Below are 20883 nucleotides of genomic sequence, written 5' to 3'. Positions count from 1 at the left end.
CCTTCATCACTGCAAGGGCACACTTCTGACTCATGTTCAGCGTGTCTACCAGGACCCCCAGGGTCCTTTGCTGCAGAGCTGCTCGCTATCCAGGCAGTTTTCAGCCCATATTTGCATGGCGTTATGCAGTCCCAGGTGCTGGACTTGGCATTTCTCTTTTTTGAGCTTCATAAGGTTCCTGTGGCTCACTCCTCCAGCCTCCTGAGGTCCCTCTGGATGGCACCTTGCCCTCTGGCATATCGATCATTCCCACTGGTTGGTGTCATCTGTTTGATGAGGATGTATTCCATTGCATCATTCAGGCTGTTAAATACATTAAACAGTGTCAGCCTGAGTACTGACCCTTGAAAAATACCTCTTTTAACCCAGGACTTGTTAGACTTTGAACTGTGGACCACTACTCCTTGAGCTTGATAGTCCAGAGAGTTTTTTACTCACCTTGTTGTTCACCTGTCCAGTCCATATCTCCCCATTTGGCTACAAAGATGCCATGGAGATCATGTCCAAAGCCCTTCTAAGGTTTCAAAGGCTTACAACACATCTTTCAGAAGAGTGTCCCGGCCACTAGTACTTTGGCTGTTCTGGGTGAGTCCCCTATACTCCCTTTTTGCTGGAGATGAGCCATTGTGGGACAAGGAATGCAAGATTCATTGCAACATTATTGAAGAGTACTAGCAGGAGCAACAGCTCCAGCAGTTAGTACACTCTGCTAGGTATGGGAGATGCAGGAGAGTGGGTCCTGAACACTGTTCCTCATTCACTGCATGGTTTGTGTATTTTATAAGGAACAGAACTTGGATCAAAACCAAAGCCAAGACTCCCCTTTCCACCATGGAATGCCCTACCCCTGAGCTACTCAACTGCTGTAGCATCTCTGAGTGCAATAAAGCAAAATTTTTTTTGTATTATACTAGCTCAGCCTCATCCCAGCAAAGGAGAGAAACAATGCTTCCATCACTGTCTTGTCCATGTGGCGCTCTGCCTATTTCTACAGCTTCCTGGACTCAGGTGGAAAGGAAGCATCAATGTGTGCAGAGTAGTTCTGGACGCACATGGCCGATGACGAAGGGCATCTTAGGAATGTTCAGGTTAAAAATGGAAGATGTCTAGTATGCTGTTATAAATGCTGAGTGGGGCATGTTATCTTCTGTAAGTTTGTGCATTAACACTTTAAGTAACAATCAAAATATTTAAAAAAATATTGGCTGTTTTTTTGATAGCATTCAAATATTATCATGAGTAAAAGCCATAAGTAACAACTAACAACCATTTCCCCTGCCTTCGTCAGACCATTAGACAATGCTGTCTCCATGCTAACCAGTAAGAATTGAATCTGAAATGAGCAGCTCAGACACCTTTCCTATCCTTTGTCCTCCAATCTGACATTTCATATACTACAATTCACAGAGGAACTACTTCAAAACTACTGCACATCCTAGCCCAGATTTCTTTATAGACAGCCTCATTTCAGATCCCAGTCTGAAAGAGAAAATACAGCGATTTGCAATGATGGATGATCTCAACAGCGAAATTCCATCTGACCTGCTGCTAGAAGCAAGCAGCATATTACTGACTTAAGATAGGTAAGTTGTTAGGATCAAATACCATAAAACCCAAACCTTCAAATGAGACTGAGCTTGCACCTGAATGGAACTTTTTTTCCCCAAGATTTAGACAGAACTTTTTTCTTTTCCTTACGCATGCAGCAGTGTGTATCAAAGTTCTGGCTGAAACAACATGTGCCACATCACCAGCGAGATAAAAACATCTGATGAATCGCCAGGTTTGCCAATACTTTTTCACTCGCAGTGACCTACCTATCTTTCATTCCCTCTGCCAATCTTGATTTCTTTCTCTGAACTTTCTCCTCCTTGCCTCACATTTTCCTCCTCTCCACACAATCCTCCTCACTATTTCAACAGAAAGACAGCATAGCACAGTATCTTTCTTATATTGTACTAACATGTTATGAAAAAACACAAGTAACTTTGTGCTTTATATACCCTAAAAGTAGGCAAGACCTACTGACCTCAAGTCTGGAAAGCGGTGAACCCCAGATACACGATTTTCGAAAAACAAAAATGAAAGCCCAGTAGTAAAAGCTAAATCAGGCCAAAAATCACAAGTTGCACTAGTTGCTGAGTAACCCTTAACTGAAAACAAGTACAAACCCTATTCAGCCTTAGATAGCATCAGTGCTTTCCTAAACATGGAAAATCAAGCAAATAAGATAGAAAGTGAGATCAGTTCTGATACCAGTCCATCTCCCTCCCATGGTGCTGCTCAGAAGCTATAGCCTCTTGCTCTGACCAAAGATCTGTCTTTGGTTTCTTTCTTCAGGACTCTACCATGCTTAGAAACACAAAAATCTGCAACTTAGGTTTATGAAAAAGGCCAGGGCACTGAGGTAGTGATTTGTCCGCTCAATAAGGGTGAATGACCTCTTCATATAATTGAGGCCTTCATTCACTCTACAGTTAAGCTTTATTTGCCTCATTTTTTTAATGTAACATAAACACGTTTTAGGGGTTGTTATTCAGACAGGTGTGCTGCACGCTGCCTCTTTTAGATTTGCAAGTCATAAAAAGGGAAAGTGGAATGGCAAAATCACTTGGCTGTAGGCATTTAGGGAATGCTGTGAAATGTTTTATGACACACAGGTATATTATGCATTTTATTTTCCCAAAATTCTTTTAAAGTTGGACTACGTTTCTCTACTACCCACCATGTTCCTACCTTATACACTTCACTGAAAACAGTATCTTCTAGATATCAAGCAGGGATGAGACAATTCATTGCTTTCATAATTCCATAAACTAAATGCTGCAGAAGTGAAACATTCACTTCCCAAACAATTTAAAATCTAATCTTATTAATCTACACCCTTTATGATATGATACAATCTGCTGTTCACACCTGAAAGGTAGTACTTGGGGGAAGATGCTCCTCCCAGAACAATGACAACTAGGCCACTCCCTTGCTAATGTATAATTATATTCTGAAATATTATTAGTTGGGCTAATTCTAGCCTCTGAGTGTAGATGAATGTGCTTTACAATTGCGTTAAAACGATCTGAGAATTTATTCTCCTTTTGCTTCTAGATACTGTCGATAAGTTCCTCCTGATGTAGTTACAATTTCCAGAGGATTTCAATTCAAAATAAAAGCAGCTTCACTTAATTACCTTCACTGATAGCTTTGATCAGTGTATTTTACTTTGTATTACATAAGGAGCACTGACACAGTCAATTACTGTGTCTCAACCAGGGTTTGTAATTTCTTTGACCACGCAAACTATTTTGCACAATTACATCTAACTACGTCTTCAGCTTCCTCCACGATCTATCCTCTTTCTGCAGTTAAAGTGGACAGAGATCTGAACACCTATGTACAAACTTGTCTATACAAAAATAGACTACATAAAGATGAAATCAAATAGATATAACAATTCATTCCACGAGGCAGCTGAAGAAATAGCATGGGATTCCATGATTTTGGTGAATGCATCACATTGAAATCCTGACTTCTTGAGCAACAAACAATCTTCTAAAACTTACAGAAAAGGTCACCTAACTTCTCTACTGGATCAGTGCAGGCAAGTACCTTCACCTTCATAAAGAAGTTTGATCTAGACACATCATTCCTTCTTTTGTTGCCTTTTTCACCATGCTCTCATGAAGACTAGAATTAACAAATGAAACTTTATGGAATTAAGAGAATTTGCACCTGTATAAATCTGGGCCACTGACCCTTCCTGTTTAAAAGTGTTGTGCGTTATTAGTGTACATCATTATACAGCTGTAGCACTCTGCAAGTGACAGCTGCATACGGGAAGTGGGGGAAATGAAGCCTCAACAGACTAGAAAGACAAAAAATATATAAACCTCTTAGGGATCTTTGAGTGAAAATGCTAAGACTTTATTACTGCTAATTTGCAATCCTTCTTGCACAATCAACATTTTACACTAATAATTTACAGTTAGGGCATTGTTCATTCCCAAGAACGTTATAAAGTTATAAAAAAGCAACACAGAATCACAGGAACATTTTGGGCAAGCAACCATATCCTACTGAAGGGGAGAAAAAATATCAGCATGCTTACCCTTCTTTTCTTAAATATTTCTCAGTGGCTGCTGCAGATTAAGAGATACCCTCACAAAAAAAAAACTATATATTTTTTCTAGCCCATGCAAACTTGGAGCAGACAGGATGCAGTGCTTTGATTTACCTGAAAGACTTTGCTTCACCAAAGAAATGTAAAGAAGAGAGACAACTTGGATCTGAATCTCTTTCTGCAGAGTCCACGCATTGATAGACTTAAAAGCTGCAAAGGACCAGAGAATCTCACCCAGTTCTGAAAACTGTTCCCACTCCAAAATCTGAACGTATTCCTTCCAAACCATGAGTAAAACCCAAATTATTCCAACAAAACAAACTCTGACATTGTACCTCACTACACAGGCAGAAGGGTTCTAGTATTACAGCCTACAACCATGCTATACAGACTGTAATTATTTACATATTACTGGTTGAATAGAGGGGAATATGCAAGATCAATTCACAGACACACTGCCCCATTAAGTACATGGAGTTAATCATAATTATAGTAAATTACGCCAAGCATGACTAGAGGTAATCACAGGGCAAACACATCTTGGTTCAATTAGCAACAGAAGGAAAATGTCTTGCAAAATTCGGAAACGGCCTTGATATTGAAGAAACATCACCATGATTTTATTAAGGTTAGCCAAGAGCAGAAATATTTCGGGTAATTTGGATACTGAGCCTTTACTGATTCAAAATGAGCATGATGGTAGTTCTGTACCAGTTTTATATACTTGTGCATATGAGAAAGAGAATTCAGTTCCTGTGAAGTTTGATACAACAAAAACGGACATGAAAAGTAAATTGTGTAATATAATGAATAGTATGTACATTGAAATGCCATAGGTACCTGTTCATACAGACTGGTGTCTTTCTTAGCTTTTGTAAAAGCAAAGATGCAAAGATAAGCAATACTTCTTCAACAAAGCTACAGAAAAGTGTTGAACATTGAAGACTTTAAAGCAGTACGGATTTGAAAGACTGCTACTTCTTCATTTCTTTCATTACTGAGAGACAAATCACAGATTTACTAAATGTTAGCTGGAGCTCTGGTAACATTCAGAATGTTTGTGTGCAGTCTTAAGTGCAAAAGTGCAAAATACCTGAACTGCACAGTCCAGTGCTGTGAAAAAATACTTGAATTCTGAATGAGAATACCAGAAGTAACAAAGCCATCGCAGTGCAGTGTTCTACCTTGTTTCTCAGCCATGTAAAATAATCTGCATGGAGTTCTGGGCTACCATGTCTAAACTGCTCCTAATATCCAAGCACACTCGTTCAAAGTTAGTTTGCCTGTTCCTGTACAGGAGTGCCTCGTTCTGTGCGGGTATTTACAAGGATTTCACCAAGGGAAGAAACAAGTTGAGAGGCCAAAAGATTGGAATTAACCAATGTATTATTAGATTTGGTTTTAATAATAGCCAGTAATAGCTAATAGCTAACATTTAGGAATGTAATAGAATCGCATTTGAAGAAGGATGTAAAAGAAAACGGTCTGCTCTGTGCTCTGTTGACTTGAGTGTGCAGCATCTGGTTTTACTGCAGTTCTGAACCACATGAACAATTAAAAGAAAAAGAAGTCACAGAAGCAAAAGATAGAAAAGCCACAATACATCTTGGCATCAGTCCCAGGGAGGACAGGCTCCTTGACGATATTTAAGAGTGGCGTAGTGCAGACACTATCAGGACTGCCAAAAAGAAAAGATTTACTGAAAACAAGAATGAAAGATAATCTCTGCAACATGAAGCTTTAATTAACATTTCACAAGCCCTGGAGCACTTGAAATGTCAATTTCTATTCATTATGGGAAATCTGCGTGGGGTTTAGGACCACAGATGCGGATGAGACAGAAAGAAGGGACTGCGATTAGGAAACAGTTGAAAGAAAATCAAGCTGCCTTTCCTTGTGGTCATGTGGATCAGGACAAAAATAGAAGCAGCTTTTACTGCTGGTTTGGTCACGCTGGGGACAGCTATTGCCACTGGCATTAGTAACTGGCTAGCTGTGAGCATTGCTGTAGTGGTTTGGCTGGCACAGATCACCACTTTCCTCTCTGCAACAGCTTTACATAAATACCACTGTTTGAAAATTTCCAGTTGGTTCAATTTCTTAATCAACTGCTTTCTTTAGAAATAAACACTGTGTTTTGGGGACTAAGTCCCTTTGTGACCCTTTGTATATAAACTAGATCACAGACACTAGAGACGGAAAGTATGCATTTCAGCATCTTAATCCTAATACCTAACCCACTCTTGCCTGCCTCACAGCCAGTATAGGATAGTCATATACAATATGTTCCACAGTACAGGCTGGATTTAAATTTGCTAAGCAATGGTGCTTTCAGTTCTTCCCTAGGGAAACTATTCCACAGTTTAATAAGTCTTGCTCTTATGAAATTGATTCTGCTATTCAGCCTAAATATATTTAATCTTAACTTCAGCCTAATACTCCTAGTTATATGCCCTCAATGTATTACTCTAAACAATTTATACTCTCTCTGTGTTTAATGTCTATTATCATGCTCTCTCTTCAGTATCATTTAGCAAACAATACACATCTATAATTTGCATTCTTTCTCATCAGCTTAGCTTATGTTTTACTTTTTACCTCTTTCTTGCAGTTAGGCATCTGAAAGGACATGCAGCACCACAGGTGAGGCAATTCTGTTCAAAGTTCTTTTGAAACTCTTCGTTTGGTCTTGGCAAGCTCGGTGGGTAGCCTACTTGAAGGATCATCTGCTACATACATACCAGTATGATATCTTAGTTCACATAGGCTAGGAAGAGCCCTGTGTTTTTGCAGTGCCTTCCACAGCTGCACAGCTGCAGCAGCCTTCTCAAAGAAGCACCTTCATGTCCTTTGCAGATAATACTAGCTGGAGGCTCTAATTCAATGATTGCTGCAGTAGTCTCAGAAAGACTAGATATAAAGATCACTATGGCTTCCCAACTGTGTCGCGTTTTGCGTCTCAGTGCAACTAGTATGCCTCACACTACAACGCTGCTGATTGCTTTAGTGCCTCATGGCTTAGTGAAGTACTTTAAGTGTTAGGATTCAAGCTGTTCTGGGTGGCCTCTACAAGTGACATTGGATGACGAGATGACCTGTTCCTCTGACCGTGTTATGGAGGTGCTTTGTTCCACATTTCTTCATCTAAAATTGCTTCAGAGATTCCCATACATGAGGTGTCTCAAATGACCCTTACCTAGCTTAAAAAAACAAAAAACAAAAAAACCCACAGAAGTGTCCAGATCATTACCCTTAGTGGGACAGCTGCAGGAATTTTCACCAGAATGTCACTTGCATGTTTGTGACCTGCAAGTTCAGGACACTATAACACTTAAATTACCGACAGTTCCTGTATGTGGTTCTCAGCACTCCCAGAAGAAGAAAGGAACCGACCTTAAAAAGTATAACAGGAAACAACATGGCAGCACATTCCATTTTCATAGTATCAAAAGCAGTTGCATATTTGTACCAGTGTGTGTGTATACATTGTATATTCATATATCAGTCCAGGAATACACAGAGGGCTCATTAGAAGGTGGAAATGGATTTTAAAGCATTCAAAGTTGTAGATGTTTGATAGGCTGAAGCCCTGCTACTGTAACTGACTACAAGTCAATGAACATTAAATAAATAATTCAGAGAATGTATGTGGTAGAAGACTGCAAGGAAGCTACAGCCACTGATGATTTTTTGACTAATTTTATCTACTGTATTTCTACCTGATGCTTATGTTTTTTCATTCTTTGAGTGGGGATGTTAGAATTTGTGTTTGTGTACAATGTATGTAATATCATTTTGTATTCCTGTGTCCATGTGTGTGTGAATAATGAAAAATGATGCATTTTGAAAATGTGTAAGGATAAGCTCCTCTAGGGCCACCATATGAACAGTTTACGCATATATGTGAGTAAGTGTTAGTAGGAATGTGGAAGTATGTGTAAAGATAGAACGTTAAATGAAAGACAGGCATGTGAACTTCAGTGTCAATTTGAATAGGTGTTTCCCTGTTTGAGTTAAAATCGTAGGTAGACAGAAGCTTAGAAATGCAGTGGAATTCTATTTTCTTTGGTGGAAATCCTTTTTTAAAAACAGTCACTTCAGTTTGGAATGGTAGGTTTTGAGGTTTTTTTTATATTCGTGCTCTTATACATATAGCAAAATGTGTTCTGAAAATGATAGCTATCTGGGAACTCAGCAACTTTACCAGCTAGAAAAACAGCTTTCAGCCCATTTCAGCTCACAGCCTATTTGGAGTGATAAAAAATTGCTGCAGTCTTGCACTGGAAAGGGCTGATTTCATTATCACACTCAATGAAGGTTTTAACTTCACATTTCCTCAGCTCTGCCCAAAGGAAAAACGATATCCCTGATAAGCAAGGAACATTATGTAAGCTAGTTTGCCAAGGAGTTTAATGATAACTAAGTTATTTCTCCTTAAGAAAACTAAGTTATGAAGCTAGTTAAGTTCAGTGTGCTTAACACAGTGAGACTTTGTACTATTGGGTGTTAAATAAGAAGCTGGTTTGATTTTCCATATGGCAGTATGTTGGATTATTCCATGGAAGGGTTTTACAGCATGCTTTGAAGGTGAAAATGAAGCCTACCTAGCAAGTGGTCTTTTAATGACTTTGTGGTCTTTTCTTTTCTTTCATGCTTGTCAACATTTAAAATGACATCTGGATTTAATTATTCATCACAGTTTGATCACATTAGTGATTTCAGGACAGGGAGAAATTTAATTGTACCACAGATAGCAACTTCTTATCTTTGGTATGGATTTGACAGCTGATTTTGCTGCTATGTGTAAGATTAGCAAAGGGGACCTTTTTTTAAAACGTGTGTTAACATGCTGATGAATCTTCCAGGCTTAAGTTTCTTAAAATGGTTTCTTAAAATAGAAGGTCATGAATTATAAACAGGAATTTGTTATTTACAATAAATTACTCTATTCTAAGGGATAATGGGATAGATTATCTTAGTTATATATTGATAAAACGGTAATTACAGTCTAGGATACTACTATTAATGGTATGACACATACTTTGGAAGTCCCTGCCCTGGAGAGTTCACACTGTAAGCAACTGATATTGCCATCTGAGAAGGCAAGCCAAAAGTCATCTTTTAAAGTCACCTGACCTTGCAACGTGCTTTACAAACCTTCATTCACTAAGTTTAATGTCATCTGTAAGAAGACAGCAATTACTCAACCAGATCAGAGGAATGATCCATCTATGTAGACCAGTGTTGTATATTCTCCAGGGGGAACAGAAGCTCTCCCCAGAAGAAATGCAAGAATGCCTATACTGAGCATTTTACACAGCAACATGGACCACAACTACTGATTCTCTGTAATTCCACATTGTGTTTGTGTTAATGATTTAAAGCAAATTTAAATCCCTTTCAGGAATACTACAAAATATTACTGAGGATTTTTTCATTAGTATGTACTTGTTTAATTCTCTTTTGAACACTGATAAATTCTTTGGTTTAGACTCTTTTTGTAATTAGCTTTACAGGTTAATCATCTATTGAATACAAAACATTTTTTTCTATCATCTTCAAAAATATCACCTTTCAAATCCATTGAAATCCTCCCGTTCCTGCAGTTTTGGAAAGGCCAAGTAAGAATGTTCTGTATATCCTCCCCAAATCATTCAGGAATTTAAATCATGCCTTCCTCCTTCCTTTGTCTGCAACAGTCGTAACCTCCCCAGGATTTCCTGATGTAATTTACTCTCGTGTTTCTTGTCACCTTTAGCAGCTATTTTTTGAACTTGTTCTACTTATGCTATCTCAGGAGTCTATGAGCAGAAATGAATGCCATATTCTTGGTGAGGATGTACCACTGTTTTATATAATGCCATGATCAGTAGGATTTTCTAGACCATTATTTCTATAGCAGAATGTAACATTTGCTCTTTTGACTTCTGCTTTGCAATGAGCAGATGTTTTTACTGAACTGCTGACAATGTCCTCCAGGTTGTTTTCCCCTGAATGACTACAGTTAATTTAGAACCCAGTAATGTGTATGAACAATACAAATTATTCCCTGCAATGGACATTGCTTTGTATTTGACCACAATGAATTGCATATGATGTTCTGCTGTCAGTACAGCCTCCTTTATTAGGTCCCTCTGAATTCTTCAGTCTTCTCAAATACTGACTACTGTAAATAATTTTGTATCATCTGCAAACCTTGCAACTTCAGTGCCTATTCCCTTTTACACACCACTGATTAAACAGTGGTCCTCAAGCAGAAATTGAGACATCCTTCCATGCACAGTGTGTGTGTGCTTGGTTCAGACACTTGCTCTTCCATTCTCTCAGAAACCTCTTCTCGTTAATCTAAGCACTTCTCCCTTTTGATATTTTGACCTCTGTCTTCCTGAAAGGATCAGATTTGGAGCAAGTTTTCTCTAAAATAGCTTAACTTGTAGGACAGATTCCACAAAAATCACTCAGCAACTCCAATGTATTTTAGGAAATTTACTCTCTCCCTTTACTCTTCCATTGTCAAGCTGACCCAGGGATCCTATATTGAACATCCTGCTTCTGATATTCCACCTGGGATAATCATTATCCTGTCACTGCACACAGCAGACCAAGGCTTGCCAAAACTAATTACTTGTCCAAATCAATGACTTGGCTGGTAGTATAGACAGTAGCCCAGGATCATGATCCTCTTGTAACTTTTAGATGACATAATAAGCTTCAATTCTAAAGTGGCAGAAAAGGAAAAAAAATTCAAATTGTAAAGGATAGGAAGAGAACAAGGAGGTGAACAACAGAACAACTGGATGTGTCAAAAACAAACTGTCAAGCCAATTTGATTTTCTCCGTGAATTACAGATAAGGGTAAAAAGAGAACATGTTATAACCTGAAGATCCTTAACACAGCCTCACATGCCACAGGGAAGCATGGATGCACAATGATGCAAGAACAACTGGGTGCGGGGGGGAAACATTCACAGAATAAAATGGAAGGCTATATCGAGTAGGTTTGTCCTGGGCTTGGTATTAATACTTTCTTTAGGACTTGGATGATGGGTTGGGAGTGGGAAAGGGCGGGGGGGGGTCAATTAAATCTTCAGCTTACCTCAAATTGGGAGCTTGCAACCAAGTTAAAAAATAGGATTTAATTCAAATTGATTTCGAAATTGGAAAAAATGATTGAAAATATAGGAGGAAATGCAACAAGGATAAACACAAGTGTCTACAGTAAGTTAGACTAAACGCCTGCCTGACTGCAGAAACAATTAGCTATGTGGCAGTTCTGAAAAGGAGGGTCTGGAGGTAGGAGTACATCACAGGATGCATACCAGTCAGAAAAAACATGCTGATGTTAGACTGTAACTGTATTTATAAACCCTGGTTTGTTGTTTTCCATTCTATCACATAAATACAAGCCTAAGATGTAGTATTGTTTCCTTTCCAATGGATTCAACATTGGTAAAGTTTTATTTTAAGCACTGTGTTTGGGCACTAAACTTCAAGAAAGATCAATCAGTTGGAGGCAGGCAGGAAGACAGCAACAAGAATAATCAGAAATCTAGAAAACAGAGCCCACAAGAAAGACTAAACAACCTGTTCTTCAGTCCAGAAGCTTTGGCCTGAACACAACAGTAGTATTAAAATACGTAAAAGGATGCAGCAAAGTGCACCACATGCATGATGGACAAGATAAAAGGATGAGCTTAATGTGCAGGAATAGGGATTTCAGATGCTAGGATAAATTTCCTAAAGGCAAAGATAAATAAACATTAGAAAGATTTTGGTACAGAAATTGTGGAATATTTATTTTTAGGAGTTTGTTTGTTTTGTAAGAACTGATTAGACAAACATCTGTCCGGATTGAGCAGATGACCTTATGAGCTTCCTTCCACCCTCTTTGCCTGCAATTCTAGCTTAAAAGAAAAAGAAAAATGCTTTCAAGAAAACAGTTGCAAGAAAAATGCTGAAGGTAACAACTGCTTTTGTGCAAATGGGAATAGGTCATGACATTGAGGAAACAAGGCTGCACTGTGCTAGTTAAAATACCTCTTTCACTCTCCATTTTAAGCTGTGAGCAATAACTGAAATGAGTGCATCCATCAGAGATGGATCACTAGCATCATCTAGTCACAGTAAGTGAATGGAGTGAGATACCCTGAATTCTGCCTCTGGTGTGGCACTGATTTACTGTGCAGCCTTAGGCAAAAAGCTTGAGCTTTCTGCATTTGCCTTCCTATCTCTGAAAGAAGAATGCATATCTACCTCAAAAGTGCATTATAAGCATATCATTGTAGGAGCCCTGGTTGAAAAGGATTGTTATCAACAAAGCTGAGAAAAACATACTTTCTGTAATACCGTTTCAGATAACTTAAGGGCCTAGAAGCATTGTTCTCTTCTACTGTTTCTGATGCCTATATCGCATGTAGGGGTTTGATCCTTTCAGGCACACTGTCAAAGCAGCTGAAGTAGTTTCCTACGAATTCATAGAAAAGATCTCAGCAGATGGTCACCACTTACAGTTTTGACCCACTTCCTTGCCCCTTGCTTGCCTGTTTGAGCAGAACAATTACAGCTCCTAGTGAGGGCAATTTTATCACTTTCCTCAGTGATATTTAAAAGAAGGCTGGCCTACAAAACATTTTTTTTCCTGAAGTTCCTGAATGAACCTAGCTCCTAGGCCTCTGACCTGAAAGCAAACTACTCTGGAAGGGTAAAGGTACAAAACCAGTCTCCCATGCACTTACTTTTCATCCAGGAATCTCAAGGTATTTTGTAATATTAATTCAACTGAGCAGTATCTTAAGAGAGATGCATCTTTACACTTTAGGAATGGAAAGTTAAGTTAGAGTTCAGAGAGTTATAGTGATTAATTCAACATCATAATACAGGGCAGCAGTTTATCTGATCTGTAAATAAGATCCAGATAATCTCATTTCCAGTTGTACATGCTACGATAACCTGCATATATGTGTGTGTGTACAAAGGAGCTGTTTACCTGTGAAGACAAATTGAAGCTTATCATTCTAGCTTCCTTTTACTTCATAAATTTCAAAACAGTTTCAATTCTGAAATACGCAGGGGACAATTTACATGTTTTAAGGAATAACAAACACTTTTTAAGGATAGAATCTTTAGCAGAAAAGAGTATCGGTTGGCTGAAACTATTCCAAATAGTGTATGCCTCATTGAGAAAACCAAGTCTGACTTCCTTTGTCTGGAAATCTTGTATTCTTCATTTTGGTTTTTTCTTTCTTTGTTGGATACAGGACTGATACACTTTGATTTTCATACATGACTTCTCTGGTTTGTGTGCTTCAAAGCTGTGCAGCCCTGAGGCATCTATTCTGGCCTCAGTCCAAGTCAGACTTCAATACTTAGCAGCAACTGGGGACATGCACGCTAAGAGAACACTAGTCGTCTGCTCTTCACTTGCTTTATTTAAAGGAAAAGGGTAAGTTGTTAGATACAAAAAATGGAAGCTGTGACAAGGCACAATGCGCTATACAGAAAAGTGGAGAAAATTGTTTGCCTGTTTCAAAGAATCCAGTTGGTAACTGATATTCCTGCCACCTTATTAAGCAGCTTCCTCCCTTCTTCTGCTAAGTGGTTCACAAAATAAATAAATAGATCTATAGATAGCACAGCATTTGCCAAAGCTGATTAAAGAACCAGTCCATCCAGTTATAATACTCTGTTCCTTCATGTACCTGGAAAGATTATTAGTTTCTCTAGTCTCTTATTCAGTCTCCTGTTGTACCAGATCAGATAATCTTGTTCAGAGCATCCTGTACTAACTTCTAGTGACGACCACATAAACCTACATTATCACTGTTTATAATCATTGCCCTGCATCCTATATATAAGACAATGAATATGTCCTATACAAGAAAACTCTTGTACCACACTGCTACAGAAACTAAGTGCTTTCTAGTAGTATATTAAGAGCTATGACTACATAGTTGAACCAATTGCTGTCTGTCACTTCATCAGCCTAATTTATTCACCTGCAAAATCTATTTCCCTTCAGCAGAGAGAAAGATCTTTAAGCTTTTGTCCTGGGCTCCACTCTCATAGGAACAGTGATCCTGGGTGAGAGGCAGGCTGGAGAGCAGCAGGAACAAGAGAAAGGTTTCAGGAGAAGAAGCAACCACAAGCTAGTGGAAGAGGTGGGAGATGGAAGTACTCTTTCCTCTTGCAGTTTCATCTCTTTCTGGTTTGTACTGAGCAAGGGGTCAGGAAGCTGGGATGAGAGGAGGCCACAAGCAGATCCATGATTCATTGCAGATATAAAAGTGTCCTACAACTTCTTGTTAAAATATTTTGGTGTAGCTGCTGGTGATTTAATTGCTGTTGGCTTCTTATGGAAGACGAGCTCAAAACAATGCTGCTTCAGGAATTCATTATAGCTAAAATATGTATGTGAATTCATATGCAAATGAGATGTGGCTTTCAGATCCTGGAACATTGCTGAGTATCCCCCAGTGTCACAGAGTTGGGAATACCTCTTATACTGGCATCAACCTACACATCAAAGCTCTGCTATTTCTACAGAGGACAGGAAGGTAAGCATCTCTTCCTTCTTAGTCAGTGATTCATCATTTTGTACTGCAGCAGAAGCCATATGCCACAGGTTTCTAATAGGCAATGCCAAAACAAACAGCAAGACGGTCATTTGATAGAAAATCATTATCTCCCCTCTCCTATGTACAACAACACTAACAGCCACATAGGAAAAGTATATGAAGACCCTGTATGATCTGCAGAGTTGATAGCATGCTTTCTTCAACTCAGCTCTCAAAACATCACATCCAGCACTAGAAGTACTAAAAAAAAGGGTTTTAAGTCTTTATATTATCTTTATTTGAAACAGGCTGGCAAAGGTAAATTTTAGCAATGCTGAAGACCAAAGATTTTTCATTACAAACTTCCTCCTACCACTAGGTCATAAGCCTATCCTACCAGAATTCTTTCTTTTTCCTAAGTTGTATGCCCTGGTGTCAGGATAAAGGTAGTAAGGAAGGGGAACGCTTCAATGCCCATTCTGGTCATATTCTCGCTGTGTACACACACAGGAAGCAGTAATGAAAATATTTCAGTTATCCAACTTCTGATTTATCCTATGTGGATAAGAATTCAGGTGGTGACTTCATATTTAAAGGCTTTAACCCTCCTCAGGCATCTGTAGGATCTATCCCTTAGTATCTATGATGCTTACTGTGTGGGATCTTTCAGAAAAAAAGGATGGACATTATCCCTACAAAATTATAATACATGAGTGTGCAGCAATATGATTATTAGCGTACCATATTCCAAAGCTATGCAAAGTATTTTTTTTAAACTCTGCATACTGCGAGCAATGAATTAGTAAGTCTCTGCAGATGATTTTCCATGTCAAAGAACTCTCTACCCAGTCATAGCCATTTGTGCAGAGGGTTCAAGGATGAATCGTGCTTCTCTTCAATAAACTAACCCAAATAAACTAGAAGATTACCCTACTACCGTCCATGACAAAACTGTATTCTTTGGCTAAACATACAAGATCAGTAACCAATGTGTAGCGCTTTTCCACTAACATTCTTTTCATTAACCATTAAATAGCACAAAAATCTCTGTAATGTTGTTGTATCTCCTCAGAAGAGATGAGAAAACAATTCCTGTAGAACTCCTGTTCTCAGAGTTGTAAAGGAAGAGGCTTTGCACTACCAGTGAGGTTAATAAATTAGAGGGAGAGGAAGAGAAAGAGTGTGAAAGAAAGAGTGTGACTGACTGAAGCAAAATTTGTTAGCTTCAGAGGTCAAGGCAGCCAATATTTTTATTGGATTTGATTACCTAAGGGCACTCACAGTGCCCTGACTTGAGGAAAGAAAAAACAAACAAACAAACAAACAGAGTTGTTGTGGCAGTGCTTCCATACATTTATGTCATTCCTAGGCTAATGTGATCATCTCTTCAAGCTCTAGTGCAGCACAGCTAGATCTACACAGTCATTATCCATTGGTCCTTGCTGAAGGTGCCAGGCAACAGATAGTGGCAGAGCACCAGACTTAGTCTGGTGGCAAACATCTCTATAGGCAGGACACAGTGGTAAGGGCTCGTGCAGAGCACTTCATTGTTAAATAGCCAACAAGGAACTCATCTATCCATAAAGAGCATTCTTTCCAGAGTTACTCCTTTTCCAGGACAGCAAAGGTGCTCTGGGATATTCGTAATTGCAACAGTAAGAAAAGTAACCAGCAGCTTCCCAGCTGATCCACTTTCAGCTTCACCTCCACTTGCATTCCCAGGCTTGTGATTCTTGTTGACAAGAATCACTGACCTGGTTAATATGGAAAGTTCGGGATACTGGAGTTGTCCAACTCATTCCAGTAAGGCTACAAAGTCTACTGTAGCAGCAGTATGAATGCCAAATCTAATGCATATAATGGAAGATGACATCCTGGCTACACAGTAGGCGTTATGAAGGACCAACTTTAGTTTGACCCACTTCTTATGGCTGCATAGGCATATGAGCTACTTGAATTTTCTAGATAAGGAATATAGCCCTGAATTCCTAGCAACACTTCTGCATAAGCCCTGTGAGAGTTACACAAGCTGCCAGCCTTTAGCCTCTGAAGTTGGGTTAGTAAGTCTCTTCCTGAGGGAAGCACTGAGTGAAGAGAGGACGATACATCTATTCTACTGTACTGACCTCAGGGAGGTTTGCTCCAGAAATGGTTACAAGTTCAGCACAGGACAAAGTGACCCTGCAATGGAGAGGTGGCTTGAAAAATGTGCCTAGTGCTTTACATGTATTGGGGAAGAAAATGGCAGACAATATCAACTCTTCAGTGGAGGTGAAGGGTGCTGCTGTGCCACACTGGACAAATGAAGCACCAATTTACCAAGTTATAGGTCAATATTAGTAGCAGTTTTCACCTAACTGCCCCACCACTGTGTTTCACGCCTGAACCAGTGGTAGGCTGTGGCAAGCTTATCGAAGGCTTCTACAGCTGAAGCAGCAAAGCAGTTAAGAGCCAAGCCACCAAACCAGCTACACATTATGGAGTGCTGTAATACCTACCCACTCATTTCACGAGCCACGGAAATCTTACAAATGATAATGACTCTCAACCACTAATGATTTACATTTGATGTGTGCTGGAAGTCTACAGGCAGTAAGTACTCTGTCTCTTTCTTATTCACATGATTTATTCACACAGACTCCTTTCAAAAGCAGGTAAAGCATTCAGTGAGTTAAGAAAAACCTATACAATAGCAAAATGGATCATCTTTTATTTTCAGAGATTCTTTCCATCTCAGTGAACGTAACATCACTAGTACTTAGACATGCCAGCAATGCAGAAGCTCATAATCTAATAATAACCAAGGAAGCATTAGAAGTTGCTGTGACGCTCGAAGTCTGAATCACCTTTAAGGTCCTTCCAGCTGGGGACAGTCTGTTTCTGAGACATGCTGCTCGATAGAGAGGGGAAAGACAACATTCCAGCCTCAGGGTTTCTTAAATATTCAGCAAAAATTAAGAAAGCAAGAGGCAAAACTGTCTTGAGAGCAGTGCTGTCAGGAGATGACAAAACTAGTTGGAGTTTTAGGTCTGCCTAAAACTTATCCTTTTAAGTGAGCCCCAGTGCTTATTTGTTCCTGGTACACATTTGTACAATTTGGCATCTCTTCTTTGAGCTGTGCAACACCTGAATTGTTGATAGCACTGCCGTGCTATCAGGAGGTCATGTGGTAACTGATGGTTACCAACAACTACCAAATGCTGTTATTAGCTGTCTGGACTCTGTCAAAACTGAATGTAAATGTGGGACTAGTATTTGTGGGGGTGTTGAAAAATCAAGTGTGGGGTATATTGCTAATTAATATTAGTTTGGATTAAAATGTCTTTCAGACTTTTAATGGGTGAGGGAGAAATTTCACTGTTAATCTCATTTCTTTAAGATTTCATTTGTATATGACAATGACTTTCTGTCACTTTATAGTGAATTCCAGTTACCTCTTATCAGCCTCTGCCTGCTCTCATGTCTGGTATCTGCACCATGCAGGAGAAGGATTATTGCTTTTCTTAAATTAATACTTGCAGTACTTTTTAATGCATGGATAATTTGTTTGTGTCTTAGCATCTGTAAAACCTTCTCTCTATAAAGCCTACACTTCACATATAGGCTGAAAGTAAGTTCTCCTTTAGCATTATAGGTTAGTATAACATGCAAGCCTGAAAAAACTGCATCTTAAGGGGCATTTGTAATTCATATTACAGAGAACGCTTCTCATTATGCAAGTCTTGCACAGTCTGGCAAACATTTTGGCTAGCTTAAAGTCCATGTAATGTCCACGTAACCAATACAGAATGTGACGAGGAAAGAATGTAATAGGACTGCAATCTCAGAAAAGCCTCCAGGAAGGGGAAGAGGTGCACTTGCTACTGCTGAATGGCAGCAGAGGCCCCCTTGAGGATACAGGCAGGTACAAAAGAAGTTCCAGCTTGCACAGAGGAGAAGAGAAAAATGCTCAGAGAAGTGACAGCCTCAGTGCTAGTGCTCAGAGGCAGCTAGTTGCCAACTCCCCCTGTCAACTAAGATCCTGAAGGAGCTTAGAAACATCCATATTCTTAAATACAACTCACAGTTATGTTTTACCATTATACTTCTCTTTTATGACTAACCTTTCAAGTTAGTTATAAAAAAATTTGAGCCTGCGCCTCTTGTTTTCCTTCTTACTTTGTCTAGTGGTAAGAATGATCTCAAGAAATTCTGGGGTGTAGAATTCTGCTGTTACTCTGCACAAAGAATCCAAATAAAGCTGTTTCAGAAAAGACTCCAAGTATCAGCAATCCAGCATAAATTCAGAAGTTTCCCAACCAAGCTGCAAGGGTCATGCTGCAGCCTGCCTGCATCAAAAGCCATTGAGACAAGCCTCTACCAGCAGAAAGCAAGCCCTCAATGGCAAGGGGCAGGCAATGAAGGGGATACTCACAATTCTAGTAATCCCATACTATCCTGGGCACCCACTTCTGCAGCAATCAAAGAATCCCTGGTGGACTGACACATACTTCAAGAACAAAATGACAGAAGCCCTTGGGCTGCACTGGGAAGCATATACAGTGTAATTCATAAACTGTCATAAGGTGGTAAAAGATAATTACAAACTAGATCTTGAGCTTTATGTTTCCTCACAAAGGTCAAAGCAGAAAAATAAAAGGTCAAGAGAAGGCTTGCATAAAATAACTAGATTAGAGCTTTTTTCTCCATTCACTCTTGTTGAATTAGTAAATACAAGAACAAAAGCAAAATATCTTGCATCAGTTTTATTCAACTTCGGTTTGAAGGAAGAGTCAGGCTATTTTAATTTATAGATAGTTAAATCTTCATCTTTCCATAGTCACTACTGTGACTACAGTGAAGTGAAGTTATATGCGACTTAGCTTTAAAGTTAAAGCTTGCCCCTTTTACAGGCAAGTGATAGCATTCTACACAGAGGCATGGAGTTTAATGAAGGCTGACTTAACCTGCTTCTCCAGTACACACCAAATTCTAAGCTGCCACTCTTCAAGGAGGAGGCTGATTTAGTTTGAGGAAAGAAGTCGCAGGGACTTGATTATAGAAAACACCAAATAACACAGGTATGGATGACCAGAGGTTCCCATCTACACCATTTCATAATACAAAAGTAAGATAGGGTGCAAACCATCCCCCCCTCCCCAACTAATTTTAAACAAATAAATGTCAATATTTTATATCATGTGGAATATGCTTCTATGTTACCATGGCTAATTGAGTAATAAACATCCTGGGAGAATTAGATGTTTTCATGAACAGTGTTTGCAGGAACATTAGCCAGGATAGTATTATAAAGGCAGTCAATCCTCATGCTCTGGGAATTGACAACCAGGGACAGAGTCCAACGGAAATATAGCATAAACAGGCAAAAGCTATGAGGAGGTGCACTGGGCAGGTAACACTGTCCTCTGAAACCTCCTGCCCATTCCATGGTCTCAGCCATTTTTTGCTAAGCCCATCAGTCAGATTATTAATAGCCCTGCAAGGTAGATTCCTCCTCCCTTTACTCACAGAGAACAGCCTCCTCATCTCTGCGCTCTGCAAGTCTGCTGGAAATACGAAGGACACACTACATTCAAAGGGCACAGGGATGCTACAGACTCCCAGTGTTTGTGAGGATGCGAGAAGCAATTCCATGCCAGTGATTTTGTGTCAGTGGCTAAGGTTTGTATTCAACTGAGATTACAACAAAGAAAAAGTGGAAGCACTGAGGAAGTGTGTGTGTGTGGGGGGGGGCTAAAGGGGGCTAGGAGACCTGTGTAAGAAAGGAGAAAGAGTGCAATAACTGAGGTACTGGCAAAGAAAGGGGGTGGAGGAGGGGGAAAGATGCAAGCTGAGATGGAAGAGGTTAAACCAGAGTCCTGGCAGTCTAACAATGTTACTGTGAATTCTTTGGGGGGAGACAACTGCTGCTGACAGCACATAACTGTTCCATAGCAGAGCAGCTTCAGAAAGCACAGCAGAGGTCATTCAGAAGAGCAGCACATCACAGAAGGCCTTTTTTAATTTAAAAGAAAAAAAAAATCCAGAGTTTGACATAGTTTTTCTTTGATTTGTTTTTCAGGTCTGCAGATAAAGACAACACAGTAAAGACCGGAAAGCACATGTGAGCTCATCTTTTTACAGAAGCTTTGAACAGCACAGCAAGCATCTCAGCCTTAGTGAGAGCACTGTGCAGGTGTGACACTCAAGGTGTATTTTAATAAGAAACACCACACT

General features: G+C 39.4%; 1 protein-coding gene across 1 annotated transcript in view; it reads right to left on the bottom strand.

The window, feature by feature from the left end:
* LOC106482900 (neurexin-3-beta) overlaps positions 1-20883 on the bottom strand; it is a 374181-nt gene that overhangs the window by 75914 nt on the left and 277384 nt on the right. The window lies entirely within an intron of this gene.

This window comes from Apteryx mantelli, chromosome 4 (assembly GCF_036417845.1).
Source record: "Apteryx mantelli isolate bAptMan1 chromosome 4, bAptMan1.hap1, whole genome shotgun sequence".
In the NCBI taxonomy this organism is placed as follows: Eukaryota; Metazoa; Chordata; class Aves; order Apterygiformes; family Apterygidae; genus Apteryx; species Apteryx mantelli.
This window is presented reverse-complemented; position numbering and strand designations above follow the sequence as displayed.